Source organism: Podarcis melisellensis, assembly GCF_964234715.1.
Source record: "Podarcis melisellensis genome assembly, chromosome: 1".
Lineage (NCBI taxonomy): Eukaryota > Metazoa > Chordata > Lepidosauria > Squamata > Lacertidae > Podarcis > Podarcis melisellensis.
In genome coordinates, this window is record NC_138528.1 from 60,321,076 (window position 1) to 60,343,531 (window position 22,456).

At 44.5% G+C, this 22,456-nt stretch overlaps 2 protein-coding genes across 5 annotated transcripts in view; one reads left to right on the forward strand and one right to left on the reverse strand.

The window, feature by feature from the left end:
- The window catches only part of FANCF (FA complementation group F), a 327,076-nt gene that overhangs the window by 13,851 nt on the left and 290,769 nt on the right, over positions 1–22,456 (reverse strand). The gene's annotated exons all lie outside the window — the stretch shown is intronic.
- GAS2 (growth arrest specific 2) overlaps positions 6,751–22,456 on the forward strand; it is a 111,882-nt gene continuing 96,176 nt past the window's right edge. The window contains exon 1 of one of the 4 annotated variants that reach the window (XM_081883126.1): positions 6,751–7,033. The gene's annotated coding sequence lies outside the window, so the exon portion shown is untranslated. Of the gene's footprint in view, positions 7,034–7,987; positions 8,201–19,130; positions 19,328–22,456 lie in introns of those variants that run through there. The other 3 variants (XM_081883125.1, XM_081883128.1, XM_081883127.1) reach the window with 3 other exon arrangements.

The window sequence follows — 22,456 nt, forward strand, 5'->3', positions numbered from 1 at the left end:
CCATAAAGTTGTGGTAGTCCTGATACCGCTGTCCTGTATCTCATTGTTATTATATTATACACAGCCCCCTTCCTGCCCATGGCTGCTCTGCACCTGGGCCCACAAGGCATGCATAGCCCTGATCCAAGGACAGTCTTGAGCCTCTTTCCATTCCAGTGTCTCAGCTGCTCTTCTGGCTTCCCAGTTGCCTCAGAATATTCATGTGGAAAAGCAGAGTTTTATTCAAACATGAGCCTTGCAATCCTATGGGTTTAGACCATTGCTAGTCTAGCCCATGGATAGCTAATATGGTGCTGCTCTAGATGTTTTGGACTACAACTTCCATAACCTCTGACTATTGACCACCCTGCCTAGGGCTTTTGGGAGTTGTAGTCCACAACATCAAGGGGGCATCACATCTCGCATCTCCTTAAATGGGTAAACAGGTCCACTGGCACAAATGTTCAAGACGGAACTGCTAGACAGAGAAAAGCTGCAATCCAGTGTCACTAGGGAGTACATCCATATTAGTACAGATGTACAAACTGCTTCAACCTATACTGGCTCCCTCCCTTTTCAAATAAGTGACTGAAATAAGGCAGAACTAGCCTTATTTCAATTTCATTGTCCTGCATGGGACAGTGACAATAAAGATATATCGTATATCGTAGCCACAAATGAGGCATCCCTAGCCAGCTTCCCATTGGAGAATTGTACTTCTTGTGCTCCCTATTGAATGTAACAATGTTAATTGGCATTATAACAAACCTCTTTTTAGTATCACAGGCTACTAACCCTGAGCTGTGCTCTACCCCTACTGAGGAAGCGTGCTTCTGAATGCCAGCTGCTGGAAGCTGCAGGAGGGGAAGAGTGCTGTGGCATTCAGGTCCTGTTTGTGAGCTTCCCAATGGATTCTGGTAGGCCACTCTGAGAACAGTGTTCTACTGTCTGCAGGGTCTCTTAATTCAGGGAAGTATACACTCTTCAACGAAAGAAAAAAAATCCTTGCCTTAAAAAAAAAAAGGACTTGAATTGTAGTGCGGTAGAGGCTAGGCTCTAAACCACTGAGCCTCTTGGGCTTGCTGATCAGAAAGTTGGCAGTTCGAATCCCTGTGACTGGGTGAGCTCCTGTTGCTCAGTCCCAGCTCCTGCCAATGTAGCAGTTTGAAAGCATGCCAGTGCAAGTAGATAAATAGGTACTGCTCCGGCGGAAAGGTAAACAGCGTTTCCGTACACTACTCTGCTTTTGGTGTTCCGTTGTGCCAGAAGCGGCTTAGTCATGCTGGCCACATGACCGGGACAAACTGCGGACAAACACCAGCTCCCTCAGCCTGTAAAGCAAGATGAGTGCTGCAACCCCAGAGTGGTCCTTTACCTTTACTTTTTTTAGAGGCTAGGCCAATGTGTTATAAGTTGCTCTCTAGGACCAACTCAGTAACAATAACTCTCCCATTCTTAAATTTTAAAATGTTGGGGTTGATCATGAGGGACCCTGAAAATGTAAGGCAAGACGTTAGCATCTTAAATAACATTTTTTATATTTCCTCTGCAAACCTTATTAAAAGCTGTCCTTTGAAGAATCGCCAAACTTGGAGACAACATTCAATCACAAGTGTGAAATAGAAAAGGCGCAAACTTTGTTTGAAGTGCAAATCCCTCCATTATTTGTAGCTTATAATGTAGATTTCAGCTGTATGTTTGGCAGTCTGGTCTAACCAGGCCTTCTTCTATAGGGTTTGCTCTGAGTTGTGCAGATTTACTAGCCTTTGTTAAGCTATATTTTGCAGAATGCATTAGCATTTGATGGCTGCTCAGCAAAAGCAAGAATAAAAGCTCAGTAAATGTATCACATGCAAGAGAGAAAAAAAGTACAGACTAACTAAATATAGACAATTTGGCATGTTCTCCTCCCAGCCATATGTCTTGGACCATTGTTTAAGGCACGCATTATCCACCATTTTAAGGGGGAGTGTGTATGTGGCTGCACAACCTTTCCAACTTTTTTTAAACGTGCTCCACAGTTAAATACACATATACATAACTGGCTAGTTTATAGCCTGGAATCTGGAATAAGTTCAGAGATTCATTCCAAATGCAGGCTTTTTCTTGAGCAAAGTATGAAGTCATGCCTTTTCTGGAAAATTTTGGATTTTCTTGATCCTGTGTACTTCAAAGTGCACAGAATCAAGTTTAAAAGACCATTTACCAGCAATATATAGATAGCAAGGAGGAGTATGACTGGTGCCTGTGGATGGACTAAGTTCTTCTCCAACTATTACAAAAGGCAATTTCCTCCAGTTCTGCTAAGGTGGTACAACCCATGTTTCTGTCCCCAAGGCAGCAGTCAGTTTATTTGTATGTGGATTTTGGAGGAATGGCTTCAATCAGTCTGGCTTCAGGCGTCAGGGAAGAAGTATGGTAGAAAAAAGCAATTTCTATTTTATCTATGCAGCCTTTGCCAACCTGGGGCCCTCCAGACGTTTGGATTATAACTCCCATCAGCCCTCTACAACTCCTGTGTTGACTGGGGCTGATGGGAGCTGTAGTGCAAAACAGCTGGAGTTTATCATCTGAAGCTGATCTCCTGCAAGGAACAAACTTCTTCAGCAAAAAGGAGACAAATAAACAGAGGAGGTGGGGTGTGCAATCTGTTTGGGTTACTTTAAATCTGTTTGCATGTGTTGGGGCCATTGCAAGAAACTAATTAGGTAAATTTTGTTAGGGGCAGCCATTGTTTTATGTTATAGAAGATGGTTTTAGTTGCTGATGTATTAAAAATAAAATGGATTAATTGTGTGATCTAGCCACGTATTTGATTCTTAACTGAAAACGGTGGTTTGGATGTAATGCTAAACCATAGTTTAATGTTATGACAAAAAGCCTAACCTCCCTCCAGGCTCACATATTTCCTCTTCCTCATCTGGTGAGGCTGTAAGGAGTTCAGAAGCCTTTTCTGAGTTTTGCTTAATTACAGTTTGCCTTGTGTTGTTCAAGCACAAAGCAAACTATGGTTAATCCTAACTATGGTTAGTGGAAACAGGACAACTTAAAACCATAGTTCGTGAAGCTGATTCATGTTCACTTTCCTTAGTTAATATTAACTACACTTTTGGGTCTGGAGGATGTGCTGAACTCTGCTTATTCTTAAATAGAAACAGGAGGTTCTAATCTCCTCCTCACAGCCTTGTGAAAGGAGCAGGGAGTATGTGAGCCTGGTGGAGAGGCTAGACTCAACCTCATAACATCTGAACATATCCTCTATGTTTAAAGCAGTTTGTTGTATGTTTTTTGCATTGAAGGTTTGATAGTAAAAACGTTGGAGCCAAGCCAATCAGCTGCAGAAGACACACAACTCTAAAGAAGCAAAATGGCCTTAAGTCTGGAAGTTATAGTTTATTATAAAATGTTTAAAATACTACGTGCTGTCCAAAGAGTTCCTGCTAAAATATATTAATATATTACAATCTAAGAGACAGGATACAAAAGAGGAATATACAAGGTTATAGAAAGATTACGTATCGACCAGGTGGGATGGCTACTATAAGTGAATAGCTCAAACACCATTTCTTTTCATAGGAATTTATAGTAAGGTACTGGCCTATGCTGCGATGCAGCCAGGTAGACTGGGGTCGCTGGCTGGACTAGGGTTAAACTGGTTTGCAGATCAAGCCTCAAAGAGTGCAGTATTACACTTACAACATTAGCAGGACAATTCACACCCAAAACTGAAGTGTGCTCAACAGGCAAGTGTTCGATTTGGAATTGCATGCTTGGTGCCATGCGCTTGGAATTGCAGCTGTATGTAATCAGCTTCGGATGGAACTTAGACAAGCACCTAGCACCTTTCGTTTTTAGGCAGTTATTGAAAACATATATTGTAAAGAGGGCTTTCCCTGAACAGTAGCTTGGCCATTTTATATTGTACTCTGTGTGTAATTTTGCAATTTTTATGCTTTTAAGACCTGTATTTTAGATCGTTATGTACATTTCATTTTTGCTATATATGTTGACTTTTGTTGTACAAACGCTTTGGAAGCATTTGTTGGAAAGTAGTTTACAAATCCTATGATGATGATGATAATACAGTGGTACCTTGGGTTAAGTACTTAATTCGTTCCGGACGTCTGTTCTTAACATGAAACTGTTCTTAACCTGAAGCACCACTTTAGCTAATGGGGCCTCCTGCTGCTGCCGCGCTGCCGGAGCACAATTTCTGTTCTCATCCTAAAGCAGTATTTCTGGGTTAGCGGAGTCTGTAACCTGAAGCATATGTAACCTGAAGCGTATGTAACCTGAAGCGTATGTAACCCGAGGAACCACTGTAATAATAATTTATTTATACTACGCCCATCTGGCTGTGTTTCCCCAGCCACTCTGGGCAGCTCCCAACAGAATATTAAATACTTGATGAAACATCAAACATTAAGAACTTCCCTAAACAGGACTACCTTCAGATGTCTTCCAAAAGCAGATGGTTGTTTATTTCCTCAAAATCTGATGGGAGGGCTTTCCACAGGGTGGGCAGCATGACCGAGAAGGCCCTCTGCCTGGTTAAAGAGATGAAATGCTCTAATGATTGCATATGCTCCATGCACCCTTTTTAGAGTGTATGGAAGAATTTGTATGCAGAGTCACTATTTGCATAATAAGTCACAATGTTTTAAGTCATTATTCCTGCAATATCCTATCACAGCTGCCGCCGAAGTGCCCCCAAATTTTCTGCCTACTGACCACCAAGCTTCTTATTTAAATGGCAGCAACTTTATAGTCCATCAGGTCTGGGGCAGTTCCACTAATTGCAATATAACCCATGCACAACACAAGTGAGTAGAGCCAAATGTGGAAGAACACTGTCATTTTACTAACCGAACTATTGTTTATGAAAGAAGATCTGCGTAATGTTGGGACTTGTATAATCAGAAATTGTTGGGTTACATTGGCACTCTGCTCTGCAGTCCATTTGAGATATAGTTGTGCCAAGCAAAGGTCTCTTTCATTATAGCAGTGCCAATTTGTAGGCTCTGCTCCAAATAGCATGTCCATCACATTGTTTTTAAAAGATGTACTCAACATTTCCAGTATTTTAAAATCCCATCACCACGAGGCAATTCCCTCTGCAGCTAGGCTATCTCAGCTTCCATTACAGTACATGAAGACTGGTTACAGCTGTACTGGTGCTAGAGAGGACCAGTGCAACTAAAAGAATGCTCTGAAGAACAATATTGTTTAAAATGTGCTTGGAAAGGTCCTGGCATGTTGCATAGATGCATCTGTTCCAAAGGCAAATGTATGTCTCAAGCAAGCAGCCAGTTAAGGCAAAGTCATTGAGATTAGTCCATTGTAACTACAAGTATTTGTATAAGAGCTACACATTGGAGCATTTGGAGCCCAGGAACCATGGCCGTCTTACCCATAGGCGCTAGGGGTGTGGAGCACCCAGGCACCGGGCTCTCAGGGGCGCCAGGCCAAGAGTCCGGGGCCAGAGAGTTGAGTCCGGGGAAGAGCCAGCCCATCAGTTGGAGAGCCGCGGCAGGCTCTTCTGCTGCAGGCGGCTCTGCGGCGTGAGTTCGGGGGAGACCGAGACGGCCAGTCGGCTCCACCCTCCTGTGCGCCTGGGACTGGGCAACCTGGGGGGGGGGTGCTTGGCGGATCTTTGCACCCCAGCGCCACATATGCTTAAGACAGCCCTGCCAGGAGCTGACCATGTCACAAAATTGTCAGTTGTCAGTCCACAAGTATATACTGACAGTATTTTGGACTGGATAATTTTAGGTACCGGACAGTCATAGGCTGGAGCAGACCTGTAGTCCAGGATCCTGTTACCACAGTGACCAAGCAGATGCTCTGTGTGAACCAGGTCTTGGTCTGAGGATTCAGTCAAGTGTTGCAGTTCTCTGCATATAAGGCACTTCCTTAGGAGTCAGAGGTGTACTTGCATGAGACCTACAGATGCAGCCCTACCATGTAGAAAGGTGAAGTGATGGTCTCAGCCTGTTGATTTTGAGTGCTGGTGAGAATGGCAGAGTGGGAGACAAACAAGCCTGACTCAAGGAGGCTAGGACAGACATGAGGAGCCTGTGGCCCTCCAGATATTGATATACTCCAATTCCCATCACCGCAAGCCAGCATGGCCAATGGTCAGAAATGATGAGTGTTGTAGTCTACCCACATCTGGAGGGCCACAGATCCCTCCCCTTGCCTTGCTCTAGAGAGTTCTTTTGTGCAAATCTTTCTGCTGTTCATTTAATTAACTCTTAGCCAGGAGAGCTTTCTAGGAGATTGTACCATGTTAATTAGCGGGAGGGTTTCATGTGGACATCCCACAACATGTCTTTAGCCATGTGGAATTAATGTGTAAGTGGATTAATGTGGTTTGAGCTTTATCAAATGCCTGGGAAAGGGGGAAGATGGTTAATGCTACAGCAAACCAGCCACAACACTTTATTGTGTTTTCAAATCAGTGGGAACTTTGCCACTGACTTCAATGGGATGCGCCTCTCACCCAATGATCTTTTTAGGAAACAAAGCTAAAAATTAAACCATCTCCATAAGAAACATTTTACAACATACTGTGGTGTCTCAGTAAACGCTTTCCAATAAACCCCAGCCTGCTGCTTACAGTATTATTTTTAAAGGGTATTTCTCACCCATCCCTCCTTCCCCTCCACCAGAATATTGGAAGCAGCATAAATAAGAGCTGGACCCTTCTCAACCCAAAGTCCTTGCCAATAGTTTGTAATTCAATATCTGCATTTCAAGGCTGGGTAAACCGGTGTCAATTGTATTTGCCGTGTCGTTGTTTCAACGCCCCCCCTTTCCCTCCGCCAGAAAAAAGTAAGCGTTAAACTTCCGTTCAGTCTATGTGGACTGATGAAATGTAGGAAATCTGTTTCTGGCGAGGAAAAAAAAAAGGTTTCCCAAAGAGAGCACCAAGTAGAGAGAGAGATCAGAAGTATGAAGAGTGGCAGTAGTGCTGCTGCTGCTGCCGGGCTGCTCAGGCGAGGGAAGCAGGACGCACTGCAAGAGAAGAGCTTTGGGGCATCGCGCACAGAAAGTGAGTGAGAATTTTTTGCAAAGGGCGAGAGAGGCGGGCGTGAAATGCTGGCTGGCTACTAATAAATAGCCGGGGAGGTGGGGGGAAGAACTCTGGTGGCCGCCGCCGAGAAACATTAACAAACATCTGACGAGGGTGGGTTGTTTTCTTTCCTTTTTTTGCAGCTGATCTAAACAAGGGGAGGGCGTGGGTTTAAGTGCGCGGCGCGTTGTTTGTTTCATTGCTGCAGTTCAATTTAAAGGAGAAGACTGCAGAGGAAAAGAAGGGAGCCGTTTTATCCCTGTTCGGTCCGCACCTCCAGGGTTTTCTATTGTTTGTCCACCTCGCTCGCCTTGTGAGGCGTTGGCGAGCAAGCGGCTCACCTTCCCAGGGACTTTGGCAAGAAGGGACGCGCTCTCGTCCTCTCGCCCACGCGGCGGGCTTAGTCTCGCCTCGCCAAAGTTTACAAACAAGCGTGCAGCGAGCGTCTGCTTTTCGGTCTTACAGTTCTGTTCTGCGGGTTGGGAACTATCGCACTTTTAGTGCAAAGTTTCAAAGTTGGCAGGAAAGGGAAAGAGGGGAACGGTGCGTGGTGCGCGCCGCTTTCTTTCGAGCGTCGTCGTTTCCACTTTCAGGAGCTTGCTCGCGCTCTGCAGCAGAGCTTTTTGCGCATGAAAGTCAAAGCTGAATGCAGATAAGAGAAAGCCATCTCCGCCCCCCATTGAATGCTGGCATTGTCTTTTCCCTTAATGAGAGGGCTCATCGCGTATAGAGCGAAGCCCTCGCTTTAAGCCCTGTATCCGCGTGAGGTGGGGAATATTGTTGTATATACAGTATGTCATATATCTGCAACATTGCGCCAGTAGGTAAAAGTATTGTTAAAGAAGCTAAGTTCAGATTTCCTTAGCGATCTGCAGAAAGGAAGGGGGCGGGGCGGGTGGATCTAGAAGATCGTCAGGAGAGCTCCATCCAAGGTGGGATGGAATACAAGGATTTCTGCAAATTAGATTCTTGTAGCCGGTCCAAAGAGGGATAAGTAACTAGGCACCTGGAGTCTCTTCGCACACCCTCCTGGATCCACTGGGGTCTAGGCCATCATACGGTTGTATGGGGGGAATATCCAGTTTGAGCCTGGATATTCACTAATCAGTGCCTGACAGCCTACTCAAGTCTCATTGAGGGCTATAGGTAAGTGTGGCTAGGACTGCAGCGTAATTCTAGGCACGCCTTCTCTGAAGTGCCACTCGCGATCAGCAGGACTGCTTCCTTGGTCAGTGGGTGTAGGATTGCAGGGCAGGAGGATTATGCGGGGCGCTTCACCCTGCCCTGTTGCACCGATTTGAGGCGGTTCCGTTCAGATTGATAGCCCACCACGTCTAGGACGTTGGGGTTCGGGTAGTAGGCAAAGCAAAATAAATAACTGCGAATGAAGGAACGCAGAAACGATCGTTCATGAAACAGAACACCTACAGGAAATCTACCGCCTTCTGCCGCAGGGTTAATCACGCTGTGTGCAAAAAAAGAAATATAGTTACTTTTTTAAAAAATGCATTGTTCTCTGGAAACATCCGCAGTGAGCGTTGCAGCAAGTGTTGGCGGGGGCGGGGTCGCTGGGCAGAGCGCTTCCCTCGCTTAACTGCGGATCTGGAGGTTAACCCTGTCCAGCCCCGCTGGGACAGCGCTTTAAGGCACAGCCCTCCCCGCTTCTTCCACGGCCGACCCCTCCTCCAACTCCCCTGCGGTGGAGAGAGATACAGACAAGCGAGCGAGACAGGCTCTCTATTCTTGATGTGTTTTGCAGGGGATCAGGTTACCGCCGGGCTTCTTCAGACTGCTGCTGCCCCCCACCCGCTCGAAAAATGATCGAAGCTCTTTCCCGGAGCGGGGTGGGGGGATCTGGGGGACGGGACTGGGGGAGGAGAGCTTTCCCCACTCCGCGGGGAGGGTTTTGCCTCCCTTGGCTTTGAATAGGAAACGCAGGGAGCTCGTCTCTCTCTCTCTCTGCACCGCCCCCCCTGCTCCTCCTCCCTGCCTTCCCCGTCGCATTGCAGGTTCCCCCCACCTTCTAACGCAGCTCTGCGTAGCTTCGCATTTGCCATCATGCCCATGAACTGCAAGGAGGAGGGGAGAGCGGGGTAGATTTTTTAAATGATGATTATTATCAGCCTTTCTCCAAAAAACGCATTAAATTTTGGATCAGGGCTTCGGTGATGGCAATCCGACGGCGTGCCAATTATGATGGGCTTTGTGGCGGGCTGTGACTGAATGGGAAGCTCGCTGGCCTCCTGCAAGGCTGTTTCGAGGGGCCGTAGAGCGGCATGGGGGGGACTAGGCGCGCCTGCCTTGCCGAGGTTTCGGGCCCTGCAAGCGCAACGCTGATCGGAGGAGCGGGGCGGGTGGGTGGAGGTCGGTCGGTCTCATCTAGACTCCTTAGGGAGCGGCAGGAAAAGCAACAGGTTTGCTGTTAATGGTGGGATGAAAACAGTTGCTAGCGTTGCAGTGGGCTTCATGGTGGATAGTATCTCCCCAGGACCTCCTTTCATAGCAGGGTTCACCTCTAGAACATGCTGTAGGCTGAACATGGAGAAGGCTTAAGAACACCAGAAAGCGGTCACACTAATCGTCCATCAGGCTCTGGATTGCCTGCACTGACTGGCAGTTGCTCTCCAGGGTTTTAGGCAAGGAGTCTTCCCTAGCCCTCTTTGGAGGCATGGCGTAGTCAGGAGGCATGGCGTAGCCAGGATTTATGTTGGGGGGGGGGGACAGGACCGAGCTATCGAGACTCCATTGGTCAGTTTAAGTATTTTTATTTATTTACTTGATTTAGGGGGCAGCTGCGCCCTGCACCCCCCCCCCCGGCTATGCCCATGCCTAGAGGTGCTGGTGACTGAACTGTTACCAGGGACCTTCTGCAGGCAAAGCAAATGCTCCACTACAGGGCTGTGATCCCTCCCACAATGAGCTACACATCCTTTCCTTCCTCCACCAATCCCTGGGTTCTGAGCCTTCTTCCCCTGTTACTTCCCCAGCTGGTTTGTCCCTCCATTTCTCTGTGGCCAGCCAGTCCATGGCAATCTTTCTCTCCTATTCCACTGAAGTTCTGGGCCACATGGGAGCAGCTCATGAGACTCGGTTGTGGTGTAGTGGTTAGAATGCTGGACTAGGAACTTGGAAGACCAGGGTTCAAATCACCACAACCAGGGCTTCTGGTTACGATATCTCAAAAAATGGTGTCTAAAAAAGGCAATAAAACTGGAAAGGAGTTCAGCGCAGCTTCCCTGCAATGGTTGACTTTTAAAATTTAGAAGGGCCAAGTTGGCCAAGAAGGAACAGGATAGATTTATAAAATTTTGCATGGTGAGACATAGTCTCCCCCTTTTATAATACTAGAATTGAAAGTAATCCAGTGAAACTGTCAGGACTGGGGAAATTAAATATTCCATACATCATCCTATTAAACTATGGCCTTCTCTATGACAAGTTGTGGATACCCCTTTCAAGTTAGAGAAGAGGATCAGACAAATTTATGTAGAAGAATAAATCGGTTGATTCTAGTTATGAGGGGTATTTGCAACTTCCCAGTTCAGAAGTGGAATTCATTGAACTCCAGTTGCAACAGAGAAATAACAGAATAGAGGTGTTACCTGGTTCTGTGCTTCCCATAGGTATCTGGTTGGCTGCTGGGACTAAGGCTGCTCTTATGTTCTCATATGATCTGAGTAGCATGGGAATAAGATGCCGGTAAATGGCTCTATGCCATGAACGTAGCAGTAGAAGAGACCCACAAATTGTAGGAGTCAACTAGGACAGCCTGACCATGTGATTATCACATTATCAATGCCCTGTCAGGTTGCTTCAAATGTTATGAAAGGTGCAGGTTAAATCTTTGAATTCAAAGGTGTGATCTGAAGCTAACTTGAAGCCAAACAGTAGGGTTGTGCTCTGGATTCAGCAGAAACCTAATTCCTGAGTCCGATTGTGTGGGGTGTATTATCACTGAAGCAGTCAAGGACAACATTTTCCTGTTGCCTAGAGTGGACACACAGGGAGTTGTGGCTCCAGACAGGGAGGACTTCCTCTCATACCTGCTCTGGAGCCTCCCCCCACTCCCCGTGTGTGACCAGGTAGATGGGTGTGACCCTAGCAGACCCTACAAAAGGGCTAGCCATGCAGCCATCTTCCTCTCTTTTTGGACTCTTTTGCTCTTTTGCCATCTTCCTCTCTTCTGGCTCTTAGCACATGGCTCATCCTTACGGAGGATGGAAGTCACAAGGTAGAAAGTCTGAGGCATAGCTCAAACTTCTTTTCTCAACAAATGTACCGGTAACTGTAACCACAAGAAGAAAGCCTGCCTTCAGAATACTACTGTGAACTGAATGCAAGTAAACTTTACTCTTACTTTTAAACAAGACTGTCGGGCTATTATTATTTTAAGAGGGAAATAAAAGGGAAAACTTACCAGGAACAAGCCAGACTGGATTGCTTAGCTTAAATGATTCTGACGAATCCATCAACTTGCTTCCAGCAATCTTCAAGGGAATGTGCTCTGCTGCTTGCTCACTAGTGTGAGTAAGGAGGGATAATATTTAATCAATATATCCTCTCCTACTTTCCTCAACATTCCCACAGACAGAGCCTACTGAATTAGATTCAGGCCTTGGATGAGGTCTGGTTGAGACACCCACCAATTTCTGCAGATTGGGTTGGAGGACGCAGAGGTAACTGGGACTGTCCAAGGATGGGGTATCAGTCAAGCAGGAGAGTAATACATCAGGAGTGCTATGAAAGGCCAAGACCTAGCCGACTGCTGTCTGGGTCTACCTGGGAGATGGGAGGAGCCCAATGCAGCTTGACTCTCCTTTCTGCCTGATGCCCCGCAGGATCAATACCTCCACTCAACACCTGTTGTGATCCTGCATGGTGCAGGGCTCTTCTTTGTGGGTGCCTTCCCTGCAAGGCCGTCTTAAGGCTATCTGGCGCCATGGTGCAAAAATCCCTCCATCCCCCCTCCCACATTTCCCTCCCAGCGGGCAGTCTGGAGGGTGGCTCCTCCAGTGGGGAGGAGGCTCTGGGCGCGGCGCGGCATGGCAGAGGACAGCAAGCTGTTGCCGGGAGGCGTCACGTCCAGCCTTTCCTCTTCCTTGGCACCGTGGGGCCCCGTGCCACTAGCCCCTATGGGTAAGATGCCCCTGCTTTCCTGCAAAGGAGCTGCTTCAGAAGTAGCACTCTGCAGGATCTATGCCTCGACTCAACAACTGTTGCATGGTCCTGCAATTGGTCCTGCATGGTGTTTCCCAGGATGCAAGCCTCTTGTGAAGCAGCATCCTGAAGGCTCAATTCCTCTTCACAACAGCAAGCTTGCAAAGGAGCATCCTGCACAACCTAACCCCCATCCTTGATCGGGAGGGAAGGAGAAGGAACTGCAGCAGCATCTTCTCCTCCCAGGCATATCTTTAACTCATTTGGGGCTGGATTTGTGGTGGGGCAGGTGGTCCCTGGGTTGACCCAGATGGCTCCTTCTGGATCAGAGCCTGGTGGCAGATAGCCAGGGGGCAGCTTGAGCATGGAGGTTTCCTTTTTTCTAAATAGATTACTGAATATGTGTGCCAGGCTGAAGGCCTTGGTTTGGTTGACTACAGTGTGCCAAGGTGAAATTAAAACATGTGGTCTGAACAAATGAACTGCAGGATCCAGAGTGCAGACTCATAGGTTCAATGGTGCCGTTGTCGTCCCAGTATCTGTATAGTCCAATGTCCACTACTGTATAGCAGTCAGAAATGCAGAACAGGATGTGAGACATGTGGCATTTCACACTGTTTGACAATCCTTGGATCTTGGGAAACAGAGGAATCACCTGAGGCAGAGAGAAATATACCTGTGCTTGCAGCATGCAAACTGTATTTTGTTGCAGTTCATTAAAAAATTAAAAAAAACATTCCCAAGACTGAACAGACTCAGATTGTCCAAGTTAACCACTCCATTCCATGTGCAAAACCTTCCTTTTTTGTCAAATCTTTTTTGTTAAGTTTTGCATTGCAAATTAAAATTCAAACATTAAACATGAACATAATTATTTAGAACAGGCTTCCTCAACCTCGGCCCTCCAGATGTTTTGAGACTACAATTCCCATCATCCCTGACCAGTGGTCCTGCTAGCTAGGGATCATGGGAGTTGTAGGCCAAAAATAGCTGGAGGGCCGAGGTTGAGGAAGCCTGATTTAGGATTCCCCAAATCCTTCAACTCCCCTCCGTCCTTCCATGGTTACCATTGTCAATCTTTTCCAAACTGCTTCTCATATTTTCTCTCTCTCTATTTTTTTTAAACAGTCCATTTTAACCATAGTTTTTAATACATTACAAGCATTACTCAAATCCTGCCAAAGTTTTTAGTTGTTTACAGTGTTCTATTAAACACATTATTATTTCCCCCCCATTCCTTCTCGAGGTTCTTCTCTTTCTGGTTTCTGACTTTCCCGGTCTGTTTCGCCATTTGGGCATAGTCCATCATCTTCATCAGCCATTCATCTCTGGTCAGGACTTCGTCTTCTTTCCATCCCTGGGCCAGTAATATCCGCACTTCTGTTGTTGCGTACATAAATAATTATTTCTGCTTCTTTGGTATCTCTGCACCTAAAATTCCTAATAAAAAAACAAATATTATTTTAAAAATGTTTTCAACTCATTATAAATAATTTCTCAGAATGCTTTTGTTATCTTGCACGTCCACCACATGTGGTAAAACATGCCTTCCTTCTCCTTACATTTCCAAGAAACATTTGAAGTAGTTCTATACATTTTTGCTAATTTTACCGGTGTTAAATACCATCGGTAGATCATTTTCATACATGTGCTAGACCTTCCTACCAGGAGAGACAATCAAATACAGTGGTACCTCTGGTTGTGAACTGGATCCGCTCTGGAGGCCCGTTCACAACCAGAAAGGAACGCAACCTGCGTCTGTGCGGGTTGTGATTCGCCACATCTGCGCATGCGCGTGACGTAATTTTGCGCATTTGTGCATGTGCGAGCGGCAAAACCTGGAGGTAACCCTTTCCGGTACTTCCGGGTCGCTGCAGGACGCAATCTGAAAACGCTCAACCTGAAGCAAACATAACATGAGGTATGACTGTATCCTGATCCACACTGACTCCCTTACTCTCAAACAGTTCTACGCTGATCTTGGTAAAACTACTGAAGAAAAATGAATTTGGAAGTTCTCAGGCTTTTAATGACCAGCTGCAAAAAGATAAATATATTTGCTAATTTCTTTTGGTGTTGGCTTCCAACCCACAAGACTTACATAAGTATTAAGCCTCAGTGTGCAGCCATGTGCCAGGTTCCTGTCCCACTGTGCTTTAAGCACCCCATGCACTTTGTATCAAATGTATTCATAACACAAAGGACAAAGGCTGCTTGTGAACTGGAGTTTACTTTATCAGAATAGATCACATTTTGATGTAAGCCCTTAAAAATTCTAATTGATTAATGAGTTTCAGATGGTGGTTCGCCTTCTTCCTCCCCACTCCTCCTTCTCTTTAACATGTGCAGCATGCTTCCAGCTAATCTGGGAGAGTTCCAGAACTCTGGGCTAAATTGGTTGCAGTATGGTTTATATGGATAATAAAATAACTAGAGAGAAAAGATTGAATTTCCTTGCAGAAATATAATTGTGCTTGCTGAATATGAGCGAGCTTATGTGTTATCCACTTATTTGTTATTGTTGTGGGAGGGGAAATAACCATTAAGATTATCCATCTTGTGTACCCTCAATGTAGTTAGAGTTAATTTGTATTTTCTTATATTTTATTCTCTGGCGTAGCCTAAGATCCAAGGATAACTTGAGCAGCAGGCTCTTAGTAAAGAGTATTCTAGTTCTTCAGTGGCTGCACAGTTGCTGTATTGTCTTCCACTCTCAGTATAAGGTGTGGAGGTGATCTATAACCAATTTTTGCTCAGCATAGGGATGGAGAAAAATGTCAATTTCAGTTCTCTAAAGTTCTCATTTTCCTAGTATTAAATCCAGTCCTCAACATTTCCACATTTTTTTAAACCCTCATGAAAATTTGTCAGCATTTTAAAGTGCATTCCTCCTAATAAACATATTTTTGTATGCATTTTTAATTAATGGAGACATGTCCCTGATTGTCTTGTATCTTACTTTGGTACTAGGGCCCCCTTCAGGGGCCAATGGAATAACTTTTTTTTACCCTTTGGGACCTCCTTTTTTCAATGGAACCCTCCCACCTCCTTAATGAAGATCGGGGTGGTGGTGGTGGTGTTGCTTCATAGGCATTCTTCGAAGAAACAGTAGTTGCTTCCTGTTCCTAAGGAGCCCCTCCTAAGAGGAGCCACTTTAAATTTAAGAAAATTAGAAAATGTGCCTCTATTTTAGCAGGTTTTCAATTACTGATGTTTGCCTCTGCTGTATTGTGCTTCCAGCATTATTCCTTCCTAACATTTCTAGTATTATTTATATGGGTTTGTGTTTCTGCGTTTCTGTAGCATTATAGTTTATGACGGTGTCATAGTATGCTTTTGGTGCTTTTTGGCAGAAAACTATTACAACTGCTAGAAATAAATAAAGGTCTGGCTTTAATTCTGTTCACTAAGGAAGTCTAACGTTTTGAGATTCTCATCTTCCATTTCCCCCTGCCTACCCCACAGGGTCTCTGATAACTTAATATAGCATAAGGGGCTGCCTTATATTGAGCCAGCCAAATGGCCCATGTGGTCTGGTGCTGTCTTTTCTGTCTGGCAGCAGCTTAGCAGGGTGTAGTAAAGAGATCAGAAACCTCCAGCCCTTTAGATGCTATTAGACTACAACTCCCATCATATCCGACAAATGGGGTTGATAGGGGTTAGAGTGTAACAACATCTGGAAGGCCACAAGTTCCAGAATCACTTGGAACATACAGAAAAGCTGCAATAAAATTAATAAAAGCCACCAACTAAAAACATCTTGTGCTGTTAGTGTTTAAGAATTATTGGACACCAACATTTTATTCGGTGCTGGAAAGAATAAATGTGATGCAGTCCCTGCTGAGTTGTTTGGGATTGAACCAGGGCCCTGCTGCCTATGCTCTACCACTGAAACAATCCTCTCTCTTGTTCTGTGTGCCTTGGCTTATCAAACTGCCTGTTCTTCTCACTAGTCAGCTTTCCTGGGCCATCATTCCACTCTCCATCAATTGGTTTTCTTCACTCAGGCTTTGACCTGCAATGGGTATGCCTCTGTTACTCCACTCCCTGCCTGGACATACTGCTTCCTGTGTGCTCAGCTACCTATGGCTCAGATTTACAGTAAATAAACATAGCCATTATGGCTAGTAGCCATTGACCGCCCGAGACGCCATGATGTTATTTGCATCAAAGTACCTCATGTGAAAGTTATAATTGGGGTTGCATCTTAATTTTCGGACTGAATCCAAGGTGATGTGTACACGTTGCCTAGATGCGTAACTTGCTCATAGAAGCAAAACCTTGGTTCGTTCATCATTAGGAGCTGTTGGCAATGTTATCCTGCCTGCGTAAGCCTCCGTTTGTGTGGAGATTCAAATCTCCTTACAACAATAATTACATTAGCTAATCTATATACATTGTGTGAGCACAATGTAAGTACTGTTTTATGAATATCGGATCCCCACGTCTCTCTCATTCCCAGCAACCTTCTTGGCAAGTTGCGGCATAGAACTGCAAAATGTGTGATTTTTCCTCATTCCTGTTTGAAAAGAAATCCATCAACGCTGTGAACCAAACCAGGAGGGAGACAAAGAGTCAGAAGAGTTTTGCTCTTTTCTAATGCCTTTTCTGTGTTAATGAGAACTAGCAGGGATAGCAGAAACTTATGTTAGACCCGGCTGAACTTCACTTTGGCTTCTGATCCCTCGCTGCTCATTTCTTTCCAAAATGGATGCTCTCCAGCGTTGTTACTGTGCAAGCCAAAGATTCTCTGCACTTGCAGCTGGTACCCCCCTCTGTTTAATTAGTGTGGTTGCTGCTGTGCTGCTCTGCAGCTTTTAGTCACTTTCTGAAAAGGATCTCTTCTTGTTTTCCTCCAGTGGCATATAACTAGGGCTGGCCAGTCTCGCGTCTGCTTGACACACAACCTTGACAGGACTGTACCGTGGCCTCAAAAGTCCATGCACCATATTTACAGTTATTAAAGCAATCTTAAATTATGTAAACTTTTCCTCTTTGACAGTTTAGAGACTGATTAGAGATACGTTCAAGGCAGACGATGAAAAGCAAAGCTTGCTGGGAGGCTCAGTTTGGGCCAGGGGCCAGGCAGAATGATACAGTTGCAGCTGTTGCTCACTACTGTGAGCCGGGTTCATTGCAGGGAATCGCCACAGCAGTACTCTTAAAAGGCACGCAGCCAGTCTCCACTCGCTTAATCACAATAAATGGTTCAGAGGAAGGCTAGCTCTGGCAGGTGCAATAGTGTTCTGCTTCTTAAAGTAATGGGATTCTAGTCCACAAGGAATCTTGCAGCCTCAAATATTATGATTGCATTCCAAAAGTTTGACTCTTAAAAGCTATTTATTATATGGTCCTTGTTTTGGGGTGTACATTCCCTCCCACCCCCATAATGTAGGATGCTAACTAATGCTAGGCTATGCAATCTGCCCCCATTTAGCCCAGTATTGCCTAATCTGGCTTTCTGCCAGAAATATTTGCTTTCACCTGCTATTAGGTCTTTTAAAAAATAACAACAAAAACCTGGAAGTGCCAGCATTTGAATCTGAGACCCAATAGACATGCAAACCATGCATTCTGTTTTTCAGCTATGGTCTTTCTAGTGGGATAACCTGGAAAATGCTTCTGTGATCAACACAGAATTGACTAAGGGCCCATCTCACTGCACATTTAAGGTGGGATCATATCACTTTAAAGATTCATGAATCCAAAGAATAGTTTTGACACCCGACACCCTTAACAAACTTCAGTTCCCAGGATTCTTTGGGGGGAAGCCATGCCTTTTAATATTATGCTTTAAATATATAGTGCAGATGTGGCCTAAACCTGTAATGTTCCACTGCTGCTGGTCTAATACTCCAATTTATGGACAAATGCAACCCAGATTAGTTGATAGTTTATGCCAATATCACATCCTCTCTTGGTTGAGGAAGTGGATGCTGTCTATCCCACCCTGATTGATACGACTTGTGCTTTTATAGTTTGACAAATGGTGGAGGCCAGGGCTAAGAATGTGAAGTAGGAAGTCTGTGGCTGAAATCTGTCATGAGGGACACAGCTGGCATTAAAAATGCCACCTCAGCTTCATCCCTCCCCTTTCCTGTTTGCGGTATAGAGATAACAATACCGGGCCAGTTTACAGCATTGTTTGAAGGATCACAATGTATAGGAAAAGCTTTGAACACTCAAAAGTGCTATTTAAATGTTAACATTCATTGCAGTTCAGATTAGTGGGTGATGGATAACACAACATTCAGTTTGTTGTGGTTTGTGCATTATGACTGGTTTTGTAAGATTCACCTTCAATACAATGAGAAAGTGCCTGAGCAAGAGGTAGTTACTTAGCATTGGGGGTGATAAATAGCGAAATACTGTTCATGTCTATTTAAAAGTAAGTTCAACTGGATTCACAGCAATGGGACTTACTCCCAGGTAAGTAGGTATAGGATTACATAGGATTGTGATGTAAGGTACCAAACCTACGTCCTTGGTCGCTGCATATATGGGACTAAATTGAAAAGATAATTTGCACAAGTCCTTGAACAAACCAGTTTCTTCCACCCATACGCGGCTTTAATCCACAGTTGATATTATTACTTAAAAAATAATAATATTGCAAATTAGTGCCAACAAAAAACCACCACCGCAACCCAACTTGGCTGCATGATAACAAATGGTCACCTGACCTCTCTTGCTTACCCCTGGCGATTACTGACAAACATCAGCAGACAGTTTAAATTACTGGGCTGGCAAGCTACTGGGCTGAGCTACAATACACAGAAGACAAAATGCACTACTGTCTAGTAACATAAAAACCTCACTGTTTGGTGGGAGTGAATGGGGAGGAATGCAACCTTCCAGCTTGTTGAAACTGTTACATGCCATTAGGTGTACTGTAAACTATCCTGCCCCAAATCCTTTACTCAGACAATAAGGCTAAGAATTAGAGATGTTTTGTTACTATCCGAGAGGTGGGGCAGAGGGAAAGAGAGGGAACACATGACATAAATAGGAGGTGCAGCTCAACTGTGTGTAAATAAAGTCCTGTTCCCAGTAAAACTCCATTGTGAAGGAAACATGAAGAGGGGCCTGTTACTGAAGTATTAAGACACTGAAGAGGTAAGTATGTCAAGGGAGGGTTTTTAATGTTTGAGGTTTTTCCTGTGCTTTAACATGTTGTTGGAAGCAGCCCAGAGTGACTGGGGTGACTCCGTCAGATGGGCAGCATATAAATAGGAAAGTTGTTGTTGGTCTTTATTTGCTGGACTGAGGTAGTTCATCATATGTCACAATTTCTCTAGAAGCATACTGTCTTTACCTAAGTGTGTAATGTGTTTATTTTCGAGAAGTCCTGTTCATCTTAAAATCCAGTACCACATGAGGGTATTCTGCAGTTTGATCTTGAAATTCATCATAGAATTGTAGATTGGAAGGGACCTAAGGGTCATTTAGTCCTATAATGCAGGAATATACCCCTGTAATGCAGGAATATGCAGCTTCCCCAGATGGAGAGCAAACCTGTGACCTTGGTGTTATCAGTACCATGCTCTAACCAACTGAGTAAACCAGTGTCATGTGCTTGCCAGTTTCCTGAGTGGTTCCACTGAAGATCTGAATAGTCTTAATGGAGCATATAAGCAAGTGGATGTGGACAAGCAAGATTGGGGTTGAAATCCCTGCTTAGTTGTAGTGAATGACCTTGGGATGTTGTGAGGATAAAGGTGGGTGAAGTCACATGCATGCTCTCTTCAGCTCTTTGAGGTATGTGATAATAAGAACATTGGAAGAGTCTTATGGACTAATGGCCCATCTAGTCTGGCATCCTGTTTCCCATAGTGGCTAACCAGATGCCTATGGGAAGCCCACAAACAGAACGTGAGCACAGTAGCTTTCTCCTCATTCCTATTCCACAGCAACTGGTATCTGGAGGCATGCCACCATCATCTCTTGTAGCCTTATTCTCCCTGAATTTGTCTCTCCCTCTCTTATCCAAGTTGGTGGCCATCACTAAATCTGGTGGGGGCAAATTCCATACTTTAACTAAGTGTTGCATGAAGACATGATTTCTTTTACCTGTCCTGAATGTTCAAACATTCAGCTCCATTGAATAACTTCAGATTCTGGTCTTATGGGAGAGGGAGGAAAGCTTTTGTCTTGTATGACCACCTGTCATGGATGCTTTAGCTGAGATTCCTGCATTGCAGGGGGTTGGACTAAATGACCCTTGAGTCATTTCCAACTCAAAATTTTATGATTCTATGCACTTTCTCCATGCTACATAATTTTATGCATCTCTAAAATGACCTCCCTTGTTTGCCTTTTTAACACACACACACACACACACACACACACACACTTTTCCTCATAGGTGATCTGCTCTAGCCCCTTGCTTATTTTGTTTGCCCTTTTCTGAACCTTTCCTGCTCTCCAATACATTTGCTAAGACGTGGCAACCAGAAGTGCACACATTATTTTATAGTTGCTCCATAGAAATAAAAATTGAACTGATGAACTGTAGCAAAATTAAATGAAGTAAAACTTTTGCTATTAGTCTCATAGGATTTTAAGTTCTCCAGCATAAAAATATCACCTTGGTAAGCTATCCTGAACACCTTGAAATAAGAGTAGAACATAACTCAAATAATAATGGTCAGTATCCAATCCTGGTCATGTTCAGAGCAGACCCACTGGAATCAATGGACCTTAATCCATCCCTTAATGACTAGCATGGTAAGGTTTCAGGTGAGTAACAGCAGTGCAGAACAGTTTGCCCAGTGTATTTTACTCTAAGCATAAATGCTCCAACTTTCTGACAGAGCTGTTCAGCAGTGGAACAGTCTCCCGTGAGAGGTGGTGGGACTCTCCTTACCTGGAGCCTTTTAAAAAGAGGTTGGATGGCCATCTGTCATTGATGCTTTAGCTGAGATTCCTGCACTGCAGGGGGTTGGGTTAGATGACGCTTGGGTCCCTTCCAGCACTAAGATTCTATGATTCTATGATATTAGTGGACCACATCTAAGAGCTCTCATAAACAGAATGCTGTAGGTGCTGCTATGTTCAGTTTAGTAGCAGCAATGTTTATCATTTTTGTGGTTTGTAACAAACGAGAAGCGAAATAGTTACAATAGGCTAATGTTACATGAGGGTAGATTTTGGTTGAACATTAGGAGAAACTTATTGACAGCAAGTGCAATTAAGCCAATCTACTAATGACTAAGGGGCTGATGGGCCCTGCCTTGCTGGACTGTTTGTGTTGTTGATGGATTTCCTGCATCAAGCTGAGGGTTGTTTTAGGTTGTCTACAGGCTCTGTTCCAGCTCAGTGGTTCTAAGACTCTATTTTGTGAGCTCTGTCTATAAAACAAGGGAACATATGTTCTGGACAGTGTTTGACCACATTAAGTCCAAATCTGTCCTCCTTCCATTGCTTTTGCTTTCAGTTCCAGAAATGAATGTTTGCGTATGGGAGAAGAGTTTATGAAGGCAACAAGGTAAACCAGCCAGTAGTCTTTAAGAGAGAAAACACAAGGGGATGGTGCCCCTCTGCACTGTACATTTAAAGCAGTATCATACCATTTTAAATAAACATGGCTTCCTTCAAAGATTTATTAGGAGTTTTTAGGAGACCCTCCGTTCCCCTCACAGAGCTACAATTCTCAGAGTGGCTTAACAACCAAGCTCTCTTCATGGGGAACTCTGGGAATTAAAAGTTCTCAGAGGGGACTAGGTGTCTCCTAACAATTCTCAGCACCCTTAACAAGCTACAGCTCTCAGGAATCTTTGGGGTAAGCCATGAATGTTTAAAGTGGTGTGATATTGCTTGAAATACATAGTGCAGATGAAACTGATGTTTGGTGCCAGCAAAATATAATGCATAGTAATTTTGTTTGTTTTACCCAGTCTGGAAATTCAGTGCCATGGGTAGGATAATAAGGGGTCCATATTTTCCCCTTAGAGGCCTATTTTTAATTATTTAAAGTTCCAAATTCAGTGTGACACCCCTGATTACGTGGCCACATGATATCCTACTCAATTTGCTCCAGTGATGTGGTGAATGGCTAGATTGTCCCTAATTTGCCTGGGGGGAAAAGGTGTAAACCTATATCCTTTGCTTCAATGTGTACATGAAGCAGCATTGATATATGTGCAGTTCAGCTAAAACAGATCTCTACCCCAACTCTAATCCAACTCTCCAAGTCTAGCTCAAATGAAAAAAGGATTTTGCAACATTGCTGGAAAATGCTCCAGG